The sequence below is a fragment of the Grus americana genome, chromosome Z (genome assembly GCF_028858705.1).
Source record: "Grus americana isolate bGruAme1 chromosome Z, bGruAme1.mat, whole genome shotgun sequence".
Lineage (NCBI taxonomy): Eukaryota > Metazoa > Chordata > Aves > Gruiformes > Gruidae > Grus > Grus americana.
Genome location: NC_072891.1, coordinates 58,319,229 through 58,333,405, shown reverse-complemented (window position 1 = coordinate 58,333,405; position 14,177 = coordinate 58,319,229).

Genomic DNA, 14,177 nt, shown 5'->3' with positions numbered 1-14,177 from the left:
TTTTATTTCCTCTGCACGATTTTTCTTTTAAATGGCTTGAACAACCTTCAGAGGTTTTGGCATCCACTTCTCAAGCAGTTCCACCTGCCTTCACAAAACAACACAACCAAGTATATGCCATGCTGCTTCCTCCCACGTGTTACTTCAGCCTGCGGATTAGCCAGTATGGTATTTGTGTACATATGGCTATTAGAAATTAATCTTGTATTTTACCTTCTTTTTTTTTCCAAGGAAAAAAAAAAGACTTTTTGTGGTCAGATTGATCACTTGGTTGTGTTACCTTTGATATTACAACACCTAGTAAAAGCTATTATAAGGACTTTTTCTGCCTTAGGAACATATTTTAAAATTTTGGAAGAGGGCACTACAAGGGTTCTTTTCTTACTGTAGCTATTGTGGGCAAGTTATGTTAAGCAAGAAGGCTTTTACTCTCAATCTTAATCTCTCTCCATACAGTCAGTTCTCAAAGTACATTGAGAATGAAATGTTTCTGCTGAGTTCTTTAAAAGAGAGATTTTCTGTTGTGCTCTTTACGATTGTAGCTACTGCTTTACCAGGATTGATATATGTGGCTTTCGGTCTATCCTAAGCATATGGAGATGCAGCACATTGCTGTCTTTCTTTCAAAGGACAGAAATTACTTGGCTTAATCCTTGTATCTGCCACTAGAATAGTAGGCAATAACGTGTGACAAAAGTGTTAATACAGGAAACAACGCTGCATTCTCTAGTATCAGAAATTTGCAAGAACCTATGAGAAACAGACTCTTTATGCCAACAGTTCCCCTGGGGTGAACAGGTCCTCAATTCCCCTGAAACGTTCTCTGGATTCCCCTACTTGGGATTCTTTCAGTAATATTATCCCAAGCCACCCAGGTAAGGCCATAGCACACTTCTTGGGATGACAGTTGCAGAACATGCAAGAAGGATGCCACAGTTCCAGCCACATGCCTGATCTGGTGTCAGGAAAAAAGCGTGCATGGTGTGTTACAAAACATACCTACACTACAAGTTAGATGGCATGAGAGTGCAATGGACCTGCGATGCCAGGAAAGATGCACCTTTCCTAATTTATCTTTTGCCTATGGAGGTCAGCCCCTCTGGGGAGAAATTGTATACAATCTCCCAAACCTGTTGAAACCACTTGAGACTATGCCTACGAGTCCACAGCTGTTGCGGCAGCCAAGGAAGAAGAGAGTAAATGCTGCCCATCACATAGGACTGTCTAATGTATCCCACGTTTACGTGGGAGTGTGTATGGATGTCTCCTATTCATAACAGAGAGTGATTTAGTCTCATTTATTTGTATTCTAAGATGAGAGGGAAAACTACTGCAAAATGCAGAAAAAATACAGAGCTTGAAAGAGGAGGAAAATAAAACAGGTTAAATAAAATTTACATATAAATTGCCAATGTAAAGTTGTGTCATAATAATTTTTTATAAATAAATGTTGCAAACATTAAACCTAAAGGCTATGCATAAGCACAGATTTCACAGCCTAGCCTATGACACACATTATTTCAATTTTTGGCTTTAATCAAAAAATAAATTACAGGAGTATGGAGTTGCGTGTTTATCTTTCATTAAATTACAGATCAAATACCTTTGTTTCACAAGTAAAAGATGGATTTGGTAATAGCTGATGTTACAAACTCATCTTGAATCTCAAATTCAGGGTACTGCTGGCTTTTCAGAACTGCATATAATTCTGGAAGGTAGAAAGGTTTTGCTTTCAGTAATTCCTCTTGCACTTCACTGATCTCAGTATGGAGCAGGACTGAGTACATGTGGCTCTGGGAAGGAGTAAGATCCTGTAGTCAAATTCCTGCTATTAGATTCACTCGCTCACCAATTTGATGACTAATGCTTTATTTGAAGTGGAGGAACTCCATCAGCACAGACAGAGAGACACTCATCACCTCAGCTTTAAGTCATTTGGTATGTGGGACACTCAGCCTTTAGCCCTGGCCTCAAATCTGACAGAACAAGAATTAAACTATACAAAGCCCCAAGAACAAGAGTGGCTCGTTGCAGCCTTGTATGCCTCTTCTTTTCCTATTCATTCTGACAAAAAAAAAACCCCAACATATTTCCCCCCCCAAAGTCAAAGTTGTAACCCTTTCCTTGCTAGCAAGCACATTATGCATATTAGTTAGCACAGCTTACTAGTTAACACTGCATGGCAGCAGAATAAACCCTGAGAGGCAGCCAATTTTACCTAACACCAGTTGAGTCACCCAGCAACGATCAAGCATTTCAGGTTTTCTCTTGAACACTTTGATTCCTTTCATCCTCACCAAAAAGAGACTTTCCATTCCAGTTCTTAGAAAAGAAATCTAGTAAAAAATGATGCAATAAAGATTCAACTCTTCCAGAGCTTTTCTACTTCTGTGAATTTTAACGGCATTGTTTCCAGTTTATATGTTCTTCAGCAACACATCAGAAATACAATCATGCTTCTTCCCAAATGTAGTGAAGTTTATAACAATCTTACAGCTCAATGGGACTAGGTTTAACACTTTAGATACAGTAAGAGGACTGCAGGACAAAAGTGCAATTGGCTATGCAGAAAGTCCTGGCCCCAATCTTAGTTTTTTGCACAGGTGCATATGAGGGAATAATTCCCCTTCTAGCACACACAGTGTTGCTGATCTAAGGCAGGAATGGAAAAGCACACAAGAACAGTTTCAGTGCCCTAGGAAAAAAGTCACCCTTGTTACTGACTAATCTACCCCATTTGCAGCAACACAAGCTCTCTCCAGACACCCTATTTCGCTCCTTCCCTTCCACATGGATTTAATGCTGGCATAGCATCCTAAGCAGTTTTGGCTTAATCATCTGTATCTTCTGGAGCATCTCCTGTACTGCCAACAGAGTCAAAGATTCTTCCAACAGATGGAAATACTGGCCAGAAATGAGCAACTGCTATTACAATACCTAAGGGTTTTTTTTTCTTTTTTCCATTCTTATTATACAGACCTAGGGCCTTCAAGAGCAACTGACAGTCAAGACTTCTGTCACTCTATTCCACATCCCACAAAAACACACATTTTTTTCCCCAAAAGTTTATGCTTTCAGGCCCCAATCCTACCATGAAAAGCTGAGCTGCTCAGTAGTTCTATAACTCAGTGTCGCTGGGGTTTGAGTAGCCACAGTGCTTGTCACTGCTCTTAATCTCTAGGTGGTATTAGTAAATAGTGGTTTAACTCCAAATAAGACCTGAACCACATTCAGGATACATAGCAATAGAAACATGCTGGTTTGGCCATCCCAAGAATATTTGACATTTTCAAGATCTATTGTAACTAGCCTGGAGGAGAAGGGGAAGATAAAAGAAAGGTGTCTCCCCCACATACTGACTTTCTGAGAAGTCTAATTATTAATAGTTTCTGGTAGACGCCTCCCTAAGTATGAAGATGACAGCAATGCTGAGATTAGTCTCACTACCAACAAGTACATCATATCATATCATGAGTAAGTATTAGAAAGTACACCATAATAACCTTGATCCAATGTGCAGAGATGACAAACAGCACAGCAGAGAACATATATGGCAAGTAAGTTTTTACATAACACAACTCTGGGAACAAGCGCAACAACTTGGAGAGCAAATGAATCAACATTGTGACCAGCAACTATCTACCTGTACAACGAATGCTTATAACAATTTTGTTCTAATGTGCTCTGATCAGATCTGTCGTTATCTCAACCCATTGTGCCCCACATTAGGTGCCAAAAGGACTGTTGTGGTTTAACCTGGCAGGCAGCTAAAACAACCACACAGCCGTTCGCTCATTCCCAACCCCACACAGTGGGATGGGGGAAGAATCGGGGAAAAAAAAGTAAAACTCACCGATTGAGATAAAGATAGTTTAATATCACAGAAAAGTATAGTAATAATAATAATGATAATAATAGGTTGGTGAAAAGCTCAATGTGAGCCAGCAATGCACACTTGCAGCCCAGAAAGCCCACCATATCCTGGACATCATCAAAAGAAATGTGTCCAGCAGGTCGAGGGAGGTGATTCTGCCCCTCTACTCCGCTCTTGCAGAGACCCCACCTGGAGTACTGCATCCAGGTCTGGGGGCCCCACTACAAGAAACACATGGAGCTGTTGGAGTGAGTCCAGAGGAGGGCCACAAAGATGATCAGAGGGCTGGCACACCTCTCCTATGAAGACCTCCTGACAGAGTTAGGGTTGCTCAGCCTGGAGAAAAGAATGCTTGGGAAGACCTTATATCAGCCTTCCACTACCTAAAGGGGGCCTACAGGAAAGCTGGAGAGGGACTGTTTAGAAGGGCATGTAGTGACAGGAAAAGGGGCAATGGTTTTGAACTAGAAGAGGGTAGATGCAGACTAGATAGAAGGAAGAAATTTTTTACGATGAGGATGGTGGAACACTGGAACTCATTGCCCAGGGAGGCTGTAGATGCCCCCTCCCTGGAGGTGTTCAAGGGCAGGTTGGATGGGGCTTTGGGCAACCTGGTCTAGTGGAGGGTGTCCCGGCTCATGGAAGGGCCTGGAACTAGATGATCTTTAAGATCCCTTCCAACCCAAACCATTCTATGATTCTATGATTCTATAACAACAATAACAATAATCATAAAAGAGTACACAAAAGAAGTGATGCACAGCGCAATTGCTCACCACCTGCAGACCAGTGATGCCCAGCTAGTTCTTCAGCCACAGTCTAAATCCCCAGCATATAGTATGGAATATCCCTCTGGCCAGTTTGGGTCAGCTGTGTCCCCTCTCAGCTTCTAGTGCACTGCCACCCTTCTCGCTGGCGGGGCAGTATAAGAATCTGAAAAGTCCTTGAATTAGTGTAAATGTTGCCTAGAAACAACCAAAATATCAACTATCTGTGTTATCAACATTATCCTCATCCTAAATCTGAACCACAGCACCATACCAGCTGATAGGAAGATAATTAACTCTATCCTTGACAAAGCCAGGACAACTTAGAAGCAATCTCATTGAATTTGGTAGGATTACGGATGTTTCAATTCAGCTTCTAGTTCTTATTACTAGTTGAGTTTATTAGTAATCATACTAAGAGTTCTAAAAAGACGGATGAGAAGTAAGCATTATGAGCTTATTTTTCTTGAGTTTAATATGTTGTCTTCTGTAGCTAATCACACACAGAATTAGAAAGGCTGGCAGGAGAACTTTTAAAGATGATTGGAAAATGGAAGAACTGTAACTCTAGATTCTTCTCCCCTCCACCCTCCCCCCCCTCCACCCACCCTGCTCCCAAACCATTTTCTATACAATTGTAATCTAGACACTCAATATAATGAAGACCATTTTTTCTGTTTTGTCCAATCAGCACCTGGTGATGATTATTGAGTGATGGCTACATCCGTTCCATGTACTAGTGGCATCAGAAAATAATGTGACTTAACAATTCCATGTCAAATCTGAAAAGAGATATTAAATGGATTATTCTGTTAGGTTCTCAGTAGCCTGTTGGCTATGATAAAGATTTCCACAGAAGTAATGCATTAAAAGGCATGTTTGTATCTAGATGCCTACTCCAAAGGGAATTGTTCAAAGGACCTGCCATTGATCGGCTGAGGAAGTTTTTTAGAACTGAAGCTAAGTTGGGCAAATATTTCTTGATCATGGTATTCCTTTATTTCTCACTAAAATTACCTCTCTGCTTTACTAGGTACAGTTATCATTTAAAACTGCAATTGCAATGCTTGATGAACAGTGTATTTTGCTTTTCCAAGATCACTTCTCAGAGTGATGGCCAAAATTTTAAGAAAAGAGCTACTCAGCCTGTATAGGATCATTAAGTCCACGAGACAAGACTGCAACACAAATTAGTCCAAGTGGGTTCAGGTAGTAATGTATCATATCAGAAAACGTGTCCTGTCTGCTGCATCCATTTGACAAAAGTTGTCAAATTCTGAACAAAGACAGAAAGGTAGGTTAGTGCACCCAGTGTAAGCTGTCCTCCAGAAAATTATATCTGTAAAAATAATGTTGAAAGTTAAAAGCAATGACGTGGTTTAGCCCCAGCTAAAGTGAGTAGCACGCGCGGCTCGCTCACCCCTCCCCCGGCAGGCTGGGGAGGAGAACCGAAAAACAACTGCAAAGCCTCAAGGGTTGGGATAAGGGCAGTTTACTGGGACAGCAAGGGAGAGGGAAAACAATCAACAACAGTACTGATAACAGATATTCACAATGGGTGATAACAGAGAACAATTTACCTACAACACTCAACCCGTCCTGGAGCCACACCGAACCGCCCCTGCCCGACTAGCCCCCTTTTATGGTGAGCATGATGTCACATGGTATGGAATAGCCCCCGGCCAGCTTGGGTCACCTGTTCTGGCTCCTTGTGAAATTAACTCTGTCCTTGCCAGACCCAGGACATTATCCACCCCTTATTCCATACCACCTACATCATGCCCAGATTATTTCACAGATCTCATTCCCTTACTCTATGGGCTATCGCTCTAAAATGTCTGTCGAGTTCATTTAGTCCATGGCTTTGGGTTCCATCTGCCATTACAGTCTCTCAGGGCAGGAGCAATGGTGCGTGCTACTGGATTGTTGCACGCTGCATCCGGAGTTTTCACGGCCAGTGTATCTGGTATGGTCCACGATCACAGTCTGGATGTCAAAGATGTGATTTTTAATGAAGTTCCTGGGCACCAGTTGAAGTCAGTTCTAGTTCCATCATCATGGCACTTTGTTCAGTTTCAAAGTCCATCCTTCATTAGTTTTGGGTGATTCTTATGGTCACACCATTGACACAGTATATAGCTATTAACATCATACAATTTAATTTATTGGCTATTTTCACCCAAAATCAAATCCCCTTGGGGTACACACTGGACTTCCCCATCTTTTCTCATCACCCACCAAGTGCACCCTGGTCCCTGAGCAAAAGCAATCCCGCAGATGGGCTTGCCTTTGCCTGAAGTGGGGATAACCCAAACCGTTTTACCCAACATATTTTTCATGCGCACTACAGGAACTTTATCCCCTTCTACTGGGCGTGGAAATTTTGATTGGGCAGGGCCAGCTCAATTGGCAGATCCCCGAGTGTTAACTAACCAGGTGGCCTTTGCTAAATGTGTGTCCCAGTGTTTGAGGGTCCCACCACCCATTGCTCTCAGGGTAGTTTTTAGCAGTCCATTGTACCTCTCAATTTTCCCAGAGGCTGGTGCATGGTAGGGGATGCGATACACCCACTCAATACCATGCTCTTTGGCCCAGGTGTCTATGAGGTTGTTCCGAAAATGAGTCCCATTGTCTGACTCAGTTCTCTCTGGGGTGCCATGTCGCCACAGGACTTGCTTTTCAAGACCCAGAATAGTGTTCCGGACAGTGGCGTGGGGCACAGGATATGTTTCCAGCCATCCAGTGGTTACTTCCACCATTGTAAGAACATAACACTTGCCTTGGCGGCTTTGTGGGAGCGTGATGTAGTCGATTTGCCATGCTTCCCCATATTTATATTTCAACCATCATTGTCCATACCACAGAGGCTTTACCTGCTTGGCTTGCTTGATGGCAGCGCATGTTTCACATTGATGGATGACCTGTGAGATTGCGTCCATGCTCAAGTCCACCCCTCGATCACGGGCCCATCTGTATGTCGCATCTCTTCCTTGATGGCCTGAGGTGTCATGGGCCCACCGAGCTATGAACAATTCACCCTTACGCTGCCAGTCCAAATCCACCTGAGCCACTTCAATCTTGGCAGCCTGATCCACCTGGTGGTTGTTTTGATGTTCCTCAGTGGCCCGACTCTTGGGTACGTGGGCATCTACATGACGTACCTTTACAACTAGCTTCTCTAGCCGGGCAGCAATATCTTGCCACAATGGGGCAGCCCAGATGGGTTTGCCTCTGTGTTGCCAGTTGCTCCGCTTCCACTGCTGTAACCACCCCCACACGGCATTGGCCACCATCCATGAGTCAGTATAGAGGGACAGTGTTGGCCACTTTTCTCTTTCAGCCATATCTAAAGCCAGCTGGATGGCTTTCACCTCTGCAAACTGGCTCGATTCACCTTCTCCTTCAGCAGCTTCTGCAACTCGCCGTGTAGGACTCCATACAGCAGCCTTCCACCTTCGATGCTTTCCCACGATGCGACAGGACCCATCAGTGAAGAGGGCATATGGTTTCTCATCTTCTGTTAGTTTATTATACGGTGGGGCTTCTTCAGCATGCGTCACCTCCTCCTCTGGCAACATTCCAAAATCTTTCCCTTCTGGCCAGTCTGTGATCACTTCCAGAATTCCTGGTCAATTGGGGCTTCCTGTTCGAGCCCACTGTGTAATCAGTGCAACCCACTTACTCCACATAGCATCGGTTGCATGATGTGTGGAAGGAGCCCTCTCTTTGAACATTCAGCCCAGCACTGGCAGTCGGGGTGCTAAGAGGAGCTGTGCTTCAGTGCCAATCACCTCTGAAGCAGCTCAAACTCCTTCACAGGCTGCCAATATCTCCTTTTCTGTTGGAGTGTAGTGGGCCTCGGGTCCTCTGTATCCCCGACTCCAAAACCCCAGGGGTCGACCTCGAGTCTCCCCTGGTGCTTTCTGCCAGAGACTCCAGGTAGGGCCATTCTCCCCGGCTGCAGTGTACAGCACATTTTTTACATCTGGTCCTGCCCGGACTGGCCCAAGAGCTATGGCATGAACTATTTCTTGTTTAATTTCTTCAAAGGCTTGTCGTTGCTCAGGGCCCCATTTGAAATCATTCTTCTTCTGGGTTATGTGGTAGAGAGGGCTTACTATCAGACTGTAATTTGGAATGTGCATTCTCCAGAAACCCACAACACCTAAGAAGGCCTGTGTCTCCTTTTTGTTCGTTGGTGGACACATGGCTGCTACTTTGTTGATAATATCCATTGGGATCTGACACCGCCCATCATGCCACCTTATTCCTAAAAATTGGATTTCCTGCGCAGGCCCCTTCACCTTCCTTCGTTTTATGGCAAAGCCAGCCTGCAGCAGGATTTGGATTATTTTCTTCCCTTTCTCAGAAACTTCCTCTGCTGAGGTGCCCCATACAATGATGTCATCAATGTACTGCAGGTGCTCTGGGGCTTCACCCTTTTCCAGTGCAGTCTGGATCAGTCCATGGCAAATGGTGGGGCTGTGTTTCCACCCCTGGGGCAGTCGATTCCAGGTGTACTGGACGCCCCTCCAAGGGAAGGCAAACTGTGGCCTGCACTCTGCTGCCAAAGGGATCGAGAAAAATGCATTAACTGTATCAATTGTGGCATACCATTTGGCTGCCTTTGACTCCAGTTCATATTGAAGCTCCAGCATGTCTGGCACGGCAGCACTCATCAGCGGTGTGACTTCATTCAGGCCACGATAGTCTACCGTCAGCCTCCACTCTCCATTGGACTTCCGCACTGGCCATATGGGACTGTTAAAGGGTGAGTGGGTTCTGCTGATCACTCCCTGACCCTCCAGTTGACGGATTAGCTTGCGGATGGGAACCAGGGAGTCTCTGTTGGTGCGGTATTGCCGCCCGTGCACAGTTGTGGTAGCAATTGGCACCTGTTGCTCTTCAACCCTCAGCAACCCTACAACAGAAGGGTCCTCCGAGAGACCGGGCAAACTAGACAACGGTTCAATTTCCTCCGCTTCCAAGGCAGCTATTCCAAAAGCCCACCAGTAGCCTTTTGGGTCTTTGAAATACCCTTTCCGGAGGTAGTCTATGCCCAGGATACACGGAGTCTCTGGCCCAGTCACAATGGGGTGCTTTTGCCACTCATTCCCAGTTAGACTTACTTCAGCCTCCAACAGAGTCAACTGTTGGGATCCCCCCATCACACCAGAAACAGATATCGGTTCCACCCCTTCATATCTTGATGGCATTTGGGTACTCTGTGCACTGGTGTCCACTAGGGCCTTGTACTGTTGTGGGTCCAGTGTGCCAGGCCATTGGATCCACACAGTCCAATAAACCCTATTGTCCCTTTCCTCCACCTGGCTGGAGGCAGGGCCCCTCTAATCCTGCTCATCTTAGTCACTAGTCATCTCTTGCAAAAAGGACTTAGAAGTCCCTTCAAGATGATCATAAGTGCGACCAGGCCTTCCACTTGATCTGGGGGGCTGCCCAGTGGAAACTGGAGCAGCATTCTTTCTGGAAGAGTCCCTTTGTCCAGCTGTCTTGCCTTGTAGCTCATGTACGCGTGCCCGCAGGGTTGACGTACGCTTCCCATCCCATTTCCTCATGTCTTCTCCATGGTCACGCAGATAAAACCACAGGGTACGTCGTGGTGTGTATGCTCTATATCCCCTCTCTGGAGCAGAAAAACGCTTACTCCTAACAGCTGCAATACGGGTCTGTACAGGTGGGGAGTACAATATATCCTCTTTGAGTTGCCGGATGTCCTGGGACAGTTTCTCCACAGCCGAGATGAGGGAAGAAGAAAGGCTCTCTTCATATTGCCGGAGTCGGCCAGCCACTTCATCCGCTGTGGGTGCCCCTTCACTTTTCCAGTCGATGACTGCCAGTGAGTTGGCGTACGATGATGGTGCACTTCGCACAAATTTTCGCCACATGGGTTGGGTACGCTGGACTTCATCAGGGTCTGTGGGCAACTGTGCATTGTCCGGATCATAATAAACCATCTCCCACACAGCTAATTCCCTCAGATATTGGATACCTCTCTCCATGGTGGTCCACTTGCCTGGCCGGCATACGACATCTTCGCTGAAAGGATACCTTTCCTTCACACTTGACAGGAGTCGCCTCCAGAGGCTGAGGGCCTGTGCCTTCTTCCCAAAGGCCTTGTCAATGCCCCCTTCCCTAGAGAAGGATCCCAGCTGTTTGGCCTCCCTGCCCTCCAGTTCCAGGCTACTGGCCCCGTTATCCCAGCAGCGGAGCAGCCAGGTAATAATGTGCTCCCCTGGAAGGCAGCTGAAATCTTTCCACATATCTCGCAGCTCACTCAGGGACAGGGATGGGGTGATCACTTCTGGTTCTGGCTCTTCTTTTTGTTCTCATGATGGTCCCGGTTCATCATCATCTCTCACTAAGCGAACCGATTTCTTTGTGTATTTCTTTTTGTGTATAGGGGCTATTGATACTGATATGGGTAGATCTTTTGGCTCGGCTACAGCGCCTGTTGCAGGGGTTTGGGTAGCTGCAGTGCCTGTTGCAGGGGCTTGGTCAGCTGCAGGGCCTGTTGCAGGGGCTTGGGCAGCTGCAGGGCCTGTGGGTCTGCTCTCTCCCTCTGGATGGTGCTGTCTACTGTCAAGCAGTGTTTGATAGATTGTGGCCAGGGCCCAGCACAGCGCAGTAAGTTGTGTCTCCTTAGAATCCCCACAGCATTTTCCTTTCAAATATTCTACCATTTTATCAGGGTCTTGCAGTTGTTCAGGAGTGAAGCTCCAAACCATTGGGGGTGAAAAGGTCTCTAGATACCCACCCATACTCTCCACATGCCATGCCAGCCCTGACCCTTCAGCCTTGGGGAAGATCCCTGGGTGGTATCCTTGAAACAATTTTTGCTAACCCTGAACAGGAGTTGGAAAACATGCAGGAGACCTAGCAATAGGAATATACTGGCCTGAACATTCCAAGGCTATTCAAAATTCTCAGAAATTGTTGTGACCAACCAAAAGGGAAAAGGGGAGGTGAAAGAGTGGGAGAAGGTATCCCCCCTGTCTTCCCCATAGATTGGGTGCAATTATTAATCAATTCTGAAAGATGTTGACCGAGGTACAGGCATGACAGAAATGCTACGTACAAGTACCAGCTCAGACTCATGACCGTCGATGATATCTTATCATAAGTCATTACCACACAATACAACAACATGAGAACACAAACCCCTCTCCCAGAGGTGAAAAACAGCACTGCAGGGATTACATAGAGTAAACACGGGTTTACAAACCAGAGCCATGTGACCAAACAGAACATCATTATGACCAGCGACTGTTTCAATAACATTATAAATGCTTGTAACGATTTTGCTTTAACACACTTGGGTCAGACTTGCCGTTATCCCAACCCCTCGAGCCCCATGTTGGGTGCCAAAAAGGACTGACGTGGTTTAGCCCCATCCGGTAGCTGAGTGCCACGCGGCCGCTCACTCACCCCTCCCCCGGCGGGATGGGGAGGAGAACGGAAAAACAACGGCAAAGCCTCGAGGGTTGGGATAAGGGCAGTTTACTGGGACAGCAAGGGAGAGGGAAACAACCAACAACAGTACTGATAACAGATATTAACAATGGGTGATAACAGAGAACAATTTACCGATGATCCGATGACCCAACCCGTCGGGCAGCCACGCCAAACCCACCCCTGCCCGACTAGCCCCCTTTTATGGTGAGCATGATGTCACATGGTATGGAATAGCCCTGGCCAGCTTGGGTCAGCTGTCCTGGCTCTTTGTGAAATTAACTCTATCCTTGCCAGAACTAGGACAAGCAATTATAGACACACTGTGGGTAAATTATTAAAGTTCCATTAAAGAGACTGGAAAGCTTTTCAATTTCAACAAGCATTGGACCGGGCACAAAGACTATCTACCTTGCTTAGGCTTTCTGAGATTGAATGCAAGCAGACTCTTTCACAGCTACACTGGGATGCTAACTACTTCATTGGTAGCTGAGGAAAAATGTACTTGCACAATATGAAGAGAAACAATCTTGTGAAACAATACTGTGTTTGTGGTCTCATGGTTTCTGGCAGCATTTCATTATAATTCAAACCATCATGGAGAATCTTCGGGACCAAGTTATTATGACATCATTTTATTTTACACCATTTATTAGAAAAGACTTTGAAAGAAGCTGCTTCTCTACTTGCTTTTTGAATTATTTGCTGAAAATTCCATTAGAGTTTTGAAAACATTATCTTTTACCCGCTGATTTCCTGCCATATATAGCTGGAATAAGTTGTGCAAAGAGTACAGAGCTCTTGATAGCAGAGGTTTTTTCCAAGATAATTGTGTCTTTGGGAAAAATAGTAACCAATTTATATAAAGTGTATTGTCGAGAATATCTAGAATTTTGAGGGAAAAAAACCAACAAACATTCTACAAGCATCAGGAATTTTCTAAGGGAAAAGGTAAATTGTGTGTTTTATCATTTTATAATTACATTCAAGAAGAAAAAAAACTTCAAAACCATTTAAAAAAGCTTTTTTTAGGATTCTGTGATTATTTAAAAGATATGATGTTTGAGTAAAAGTATGTGTATGAAATATCAATCATGAAATCAGTTCAGCAAACTTCTACAAGGAAACGGTCTATTTTTAAAATGCATCATATAAAATAATACATGATGGTTTTTACCATCACTGCTTACTAATAATAGGAATAGGAGACTGGATTAGCAATGTTTGAAACCTGTATTTGGCTGAAGAGAACCCTACAGTTAAAGAAAGAATCACCCCATATTTCCTTTCCACCCTTTCATTTGATTAACGAGTCATTTGGTGCATATTTTGACTACTCAGTTAACCAGCACATGGTGACCCAAATTCAGCAGAATGTATTCTTTTTAGCATAGAAACAATGCTAATGGAACTAGGACATTCGATTCTAGACATCTGAAAAAAAAGTATAGGTTTATTTTGTGCATAAAATTAAGAAGTCACAAAATGTTGCTTTACAAGGGTTATATAATTTGAAAAATTCCGAGGTGCTGTGAAGTAAAAGTACTGGTTTACATTTAGAAGCACCAGTTCCAAATCATTAATATGGCATTAAGCTTGTGATTATGGAAAGGAAAGGATGTGAAATTATGTCCAATGCACTTTTTTTTTTAAACACGAAAGTTCACAGTTTTCTTAAGCCTAAACACATTTAAACATAGCTCAAAATATATTTTAGTTGTGGAATGAATTTTACCTGTGGAATGAACTTAAGTGGCTATAGTGAACAGACACATTATGAAATTCACTGTGACTCATATGTATTTAGCAACTCTCAGAGCAGTGTGAGGTCTGGCAAATTTGCTTTGCAAAATCCTGCTGCTTACATAGCTATTTGTATTTTATGCAAAAATTGTGAGAAAAAGTTTGCTTATTGGGAAACTGTCATTTACACTGCTGTTGAATGTCATCATGTAACAAATTGCAGACAACATCTGGGACTCAGAATTCTTAGTTCATCAGTTTAGCATGTGGCCTTGGGGTGAGAGTGCAGAGAATTTACAAATTAGAGTCTCTAATGCCACAAC